The 6,025-nt window shown below is 38.7% G+C and overlaps 1 protein-coding gene across 5 annotated transcripts in view; it reads left to right on the top strand.

Annotated features, from left to right (window-relative positions):
- Window positions 1-6,025, top strand: part of LOC310961689 (dystrobrevin beta-like) — a 39,921-nt gene continuing 33,896 nt past the window's right edge. For all 5 annotated transcript variants that reach the window (XM_083933891.1, XM_083933892.1, XM_083933894.1 and 2 more), the window contains exon 1: window positions 1-233. The gene's annotated coding sequence lies outside the window, so the exon portion shown is untranslated. The remainder of the gene's footprint in view (window positions 234-6,025) is intronic.

The following is a 6,025-nucleotide window of genomic DNA, read 5'->3' as shown; positions in this document are numbered from 1 at the left end:
GGTACAGCAGCAGCGGCGTTGAGTGGGTGTATGGAGGGTGTGAAAAAATGTTTGCTACGGAAATAAATAACGGTACCGGGGACGATATTATTTAAAGCAAAAGAAAGAGGGCGCAAAACACGACGAAAAGAGGACGTGGATATTTGAAGAGAGAAGCAACCGTTAAGTCAGAACCACACGTTTCAGTGTTGATGTCGGTATTTGGACACGAATACCTGCCGAAAATAGTCCCGGTGAGTAGACCCGAGTTTGGCGGACTGTTGAGGGTTTAAGCATAGTCACGAAGACAAAGGGTTTCAGGCTGTGAGTGAATGTAAGTCTGACCTTTAATGTAAAGTTTCATTCGAGTTTTGCAGAGTTCAAGAGCACATTCATTCGGGGGGAACAAGGTGAACAGGGAGTTAAACTTTTCTGCAATATGGCCGCTCAGATGTCACACAGTTTCCCAGAAGTAACGCCAGTCACAAGTCAAATGAGCGTAGTTTTGACTCATGATTTTGCCCATTAAAGACCGCAGAGATATCATGTTGAAAAAATGTGATGTGTAGTAAGCTTAAGTCATGCCCACTTTTCAAATCAAAACGTCAGTTAGTAGCACTGCTTCTGTGGGAGGACGTTATCCCACCGAAGACTGTGCAAACTTTACCTTGCTTACTTACAGTGCTGTAAGAAGCACTCACAGCTTTCACTTCAGTAAAAGTAGTCATGCCACACTGTAGGAAGAACAAAAGTCCAGCATTCAACATGTTACTGAAGCATCAGCATCAACATGTACTCAATGTACAAAAAGTAAAGTATTTATTATGCAGAATTGCATGATTACATGTTTATTATTGAATTATAAGTATTGATATATTAAAGTAAATATTTAATGTTGCAGCTGGCAAAGGTTGGGCTAATTTGAATGACTGTATACACTGCTGTGTAGCTTCATCTATAACAATATATTCTATTTTATTTGTTGATAATATTTTGTATTCATAATCTGAATCTGTAGAGTAACTAAAGTTGCCAAATAAATGTAGTGACGTAAAACGCACAATATTTCCTTTGAAATAAGATAAGATACGATAAGATATTCCTTTATTAGTCCCACAAAGAGGAACATTTCCTTATTACAGCAGCATAAGTGGATCGCAAACACAGATAAGAATCAGTAATAAACAATTAATTCTAATAAGCAATATACACAAGGAAATATAGACAATATGAAGAATAAAGACACAGATATAAGAATAATTAGAAAAATAATAGGAACAATATATACAACATTTTTAAATTTGCACCATGGCACAAAGGAAATATTAGTATTGCACATTGACTGAGACTGAATTTTCGCAGTATTAAGTGAACACAGTTGGTGAACACTATAGTGCAGTTATTGTCAGTTTTGGTGTGTGTGTAAGTGTAGTGGAGTAGTCCAGTATAAGGTAGCATAAAATTGAATTACTTGAGTTCAAGTATCTAAAAATTTTACAAAAGTACAGTACTTGAGTGAATGTACTCAGTTACTTTCCACCACTGATTGCCAAACATACAGTCTTCGTAGAACATAACTTCATACTTTTTTAAATGGTCAGGATCCACTGCAAAATTCTGCACAATGTTAAGTGGCTCTGTCCGAGGCTTATTATCGGACTGATGTAGGCTTTATAATTAATGCAACAAGCCGAATGGAAACAGATCAGTCAATCAATCAAATGTATTTAAAGAGTAAAATCACCATTAGACAGGTCTCAATGCACTTTACAATTAAAACAATACATAGATAGCAAACAGCAATAATAATACAGTTGAACAACATTAACATAGTAATAGTAAAACAATGAAAAAACAGCAAACACAAAACAATAGGTCAAAAAGTTTGTTCATGACGGACGCACAAAGGATGATTGGCTGTCGTATAATGAGTAGAGGTGGGTTTTCAAGAAGCTAGTTAACTACTTTTATAATAAGGTCAGTGTAAGCGCTGATAAATCATTTTATCTTATCAGTTGGGGCACATTTAAATGGTTAAGTATATGATAATGTGCTTTAATGAATCACCAGTAGTCCAATAAATCATGATATCTGACCTGTGGGGTCAGCTGAACAGATTTATCACACCGCAACCTGCCAAAGGGCGTTATTGGAGAGGGCCCACCATGTATACACATATACACACATGTTCAGTGAAGATACTTAGTATAAAAGGGGGTAAAAAAACAAAACAAGACAGAGTGATGAATAACATTTAACATCTTTTGCTTTTCTGCACTGTAGTTTATACTTATCTGTGTTAAGATGAAAAAAAAAATCAGTTAAAGCTCTTTTACGTTTGATTCTTTAAGGTTAAGTGCTCAAATTATATTTCCGTAAGGCAAATACAAACCACACAAACTGGATTGATTTTATATTCTGCTTTCTGTATCCCAATTAAAATTCAAAATATAGTTGTTTTCTCTGTCAGCAACTGTTTTTTTAACAGTTACAAAGCAACCAAGCTCTTTTGTTTATTCTTTTAATCTGTAGATCAAACAGTCAAATAATGGTCAAGTTCATTAGCCAGCAGTGCAATTATAGGCTGTGACAGTAGTCCAAAACCATGTGTGTCCAGTCAAGTTGCAGACTTTCCCAAACTGTTGCTCCCTGTGGAGGAAATTAATCAGAGGGATGGCAGTAACTGATGGGCTCTGTCCCAAACTGCCCCCAAGGGTCTCTACTTTTTCCCTGGTAGATGTTTACTGTGTACTTTAATTGAGCAGCGGGGGATTTGTTAGAGTCTTTAACAGGGCAAAATGAGAGAGCAAAACAATAATTAAGCGCCCCACTTGTCCGACCACCCTGCGCATGATATCCAAGTACAAATATTATCATATTTTCACCAAAAGTTTTAACAAGCTTTGTATTTTACCGAAACATACTTGCAGATAATCCTCCCTCGTCTCTTCACACCAGCCTCAACTTCATAACATTTCGTCTAGTATCTTTATCTCCATATGGAAAGATTTCAGTTGTTTAGTTGATTTACAGTTGTGCTGAATCGTGATACTGGCTCCACTGTGGGTGGGGAGATAATAGCGGTAGGGGTAAAACCTATGATTAGCAGAAAACTCATTCCTATCCAGCCTCCAGTTTATATAATTTCTCAACAGTTAAATTATAGTGAAATTTAAGTATTCCTCATTCTGCGTGTAGAAGCAGTTGGATGGACCACATAGCTCTCTACTCGTTTACTGTTTGGTATTTGTGATTCTTCTGATAGCCTGCAAAATAACGAATAAAGAAATATATTAAAGCTAATTGATTAGGTCCTGAGACCCTGAATGAGAGGATTGTTGTGATGAAGAGTGGAATTTGGGGATCTCTTTTGTCACAAGTTTTGACCTCAGAAATCTTAGATGTATGTCAGGCTGCAAGGTCAATGTCGAATGATCAAACATTTCTACTCTAATATGCACTCGGGTTACTTGAGGACAGTAGACACAAGTTCCCTTTCCTGTCTGCTTTTCTTTCTTTCCCTCTTTCACCATCTGTCTTTCACACTTCTTCTTAAAACACCTTGACTTCTCTTTGAGTTTCTTCTTCCTATCTCTTTCTGTATGCATATGCACTTTCTGCCTTTAATGCAATGCTTTCTTTCACTGCATTTGGCATGTCCACTTCACATTTCTCTGTGCATACCCCCCCCCCCCCCCTCCAAAGCCTGATCTATTCATGTTTCAGTTCTACACTTAATTCTGATTTCGTTCCAGCCACAGGTGTAAATATAAATGGACATGAGAGGAATCTGATAATAGGACACATGCTATTCCAAAACGTATTACTTACTGCTAGTAAAACAGCACTGTGTTACTGTACAATCCATGGCTCTGCATTACTTCAGGTAGTGAGACATTGAAATACAATGCAGGAAGGCTAGTTTAACTAAGAGTTCCACGAGTTTGAAAGCTTTTAAAAAATACAAGACAACTCTCATAAGTTATCATGGCAGCACTTGTTTTAGCTTTTTTATGACAATCGCTGTATCAACAGTAGAATAGAAATACTAGCAGTTATCTACCGCAAATGAATGGTTGCAAGCATTTGATTAGCTGATGCAGCATCTGTGTTAACATTTTGCACAATGTTGCATTGTGCAAAATGTTAAGTTCAACTTTTTTGCTGGATGAACATGCATTTTTTTTTTTGCCAAATCCCTGTGCTTGGCACAGACACTCGCTGTGAAATGTCAACACTAACTAATTTCTCATGGAAATGAATAAGGGGAGCTGCATGCACCTCTTTTGTCTGTCTGAATAAAATCTTGGAGAGCTTAAAAACATTTTTTCCAGTTTGGGCACATCAGAATCGTTCAACATCACCAACAGGAACCCAGTTCTTGTGTAAGATCCTTACTGTCAGTTGAGGCTATTTTAATCAGAAGAGACCGTCTTGGGTGTTTGGGTTCAATAGAAACAGATTCTGGACCTATAAAACCCTCTACAACCGACTCCAACATGTCTCCACCTCAGAACATGCTGTAACTTCTGACTTCCAGTCCTCCAAACACCGTGGCATGCTAGTTGTCCATCTTTAACGTGTAACCAGAGATATGTTGCTTCTGTTTTTACCTGCCTGGTGACAACACCCGGGTCATGCCGGGTCAGTCGGGCTGTCTCTTTGGCAGCACAGAGATCAAAGGTCAGGAGGGAGAGATTGGTGAAGGCTTTTGCTTTCAAATTAACCTGCTTAAAAAAAAAAGAGGAGGAGGAAAGAAGGACGTTTAGAATTTGTTCATATGATGTAATAGTATTTAGTTGCAGCACTTAAGTCTCCATTGATATCCAGAGTACCATGAAGTACTACAAATACCACTCTCCTCCAAAGACATATTCATGCGCTTGGCCCGAGAATTAAACACCTTTGATTTTTGGAACAGGCTCTTCGCCTTGCCATCCGTGAGAAGTTGTGTGGCGTACATGACGGGGTTACTGTGCAAGGCCCAGATGACATGCTGGGGGAAAGTAGTGACACTCTGGGCCACAATGTTGCAAGCACAGAGGCACCAGACAGGCTCTTCAGGAGGACTAGTTTGAAAATATGGATGTCAACGAGCTAGAAGCTTGTTTCAGCGAGTGGTGAAAGTCCAACAGGCACTGCGACAAGTGTTCTGACAAAGCAGCAGCTGCTGATACCTGCCACCTCTGTGCCCTCCACAGTGAGACTAATCATTATCCGAATGTGAACGCAGATTAAATTATGTTTTTGTAAGGAAACAATGTTTTGAAGTTCTGGTTGTGAAAAGATAAATCCTTAAAGGGTTACTGTGACTGTGTTGATTGAGAATACGCATTAGGTGTTGGGTAGGCTGTATTGCTGTGCATCATTATTCCTGTGGAAGATGCGTTGGGTTCTGAAAATAGATTTTGAAAAGGACGACTCGATTGGCCTGGATCTTGGAATTAATTACTCGTGCCCTAAACATTACGCATTACAGTACGAATCTTTATTCTCAAAATAGAGCAACACACACACAAACACATAGTGTTTTTTCCTGAATGTCTCTACGATGTGTAACGCTAGAGATCCAATCACCAGCAATATTAGATCTTGGTACAAGCATGCTGCAATCTTATTGGCTCACTGACGCTGATTAGATTTACTCCTTAGGATTGGAAATTTGGTCGGTGCCAATGGAGACAATTTGGTCTGTGCATAAAAGTATTAAAATTGGGTACCCTACCCAGCCCTCAACTCTTCGAAATCCCCAAACTCAAAGTTTCTCAATTTCCTGAAACCATAACATTTTAAAATGAAATAAGAAAGTTGTTACAGAGCTTTTGGAGAGATTTGTGGGTCTGTCAGCAAGCCTCATCCTGTTCGCGTTTTACAGCATTAAGAGGACAAATGAAGCTCATAGGTATTTCAGCAACGTCAGTGTCTAAAGTTGCAGCATACTGTATATATATCATGTATAACACACACACACACACTGGTCAGGTCCTGTCAGGGCAGACGGTGAGAATAGCGAGCAGCTGCAAGTGGTAATGTGGTCATGTGGCAT

Source organism: Echiichthys vipera (assembly GCF_963691815.1).
Source record: "Echiichthys vipera genome assembly, chromosome: 19".
Taxonomy (NCBI): Eukaryota; Metazoa; Chordata; class Actinopteri; order Perciformes; family Trachinidae; genus Echiichthys; species Echiichthys vipera.
The sequence above is the reverse complement of the archived record's forward strand: the minus strand, read 5'-3'. Positions and strand labels throughout refer to the sequence as shown.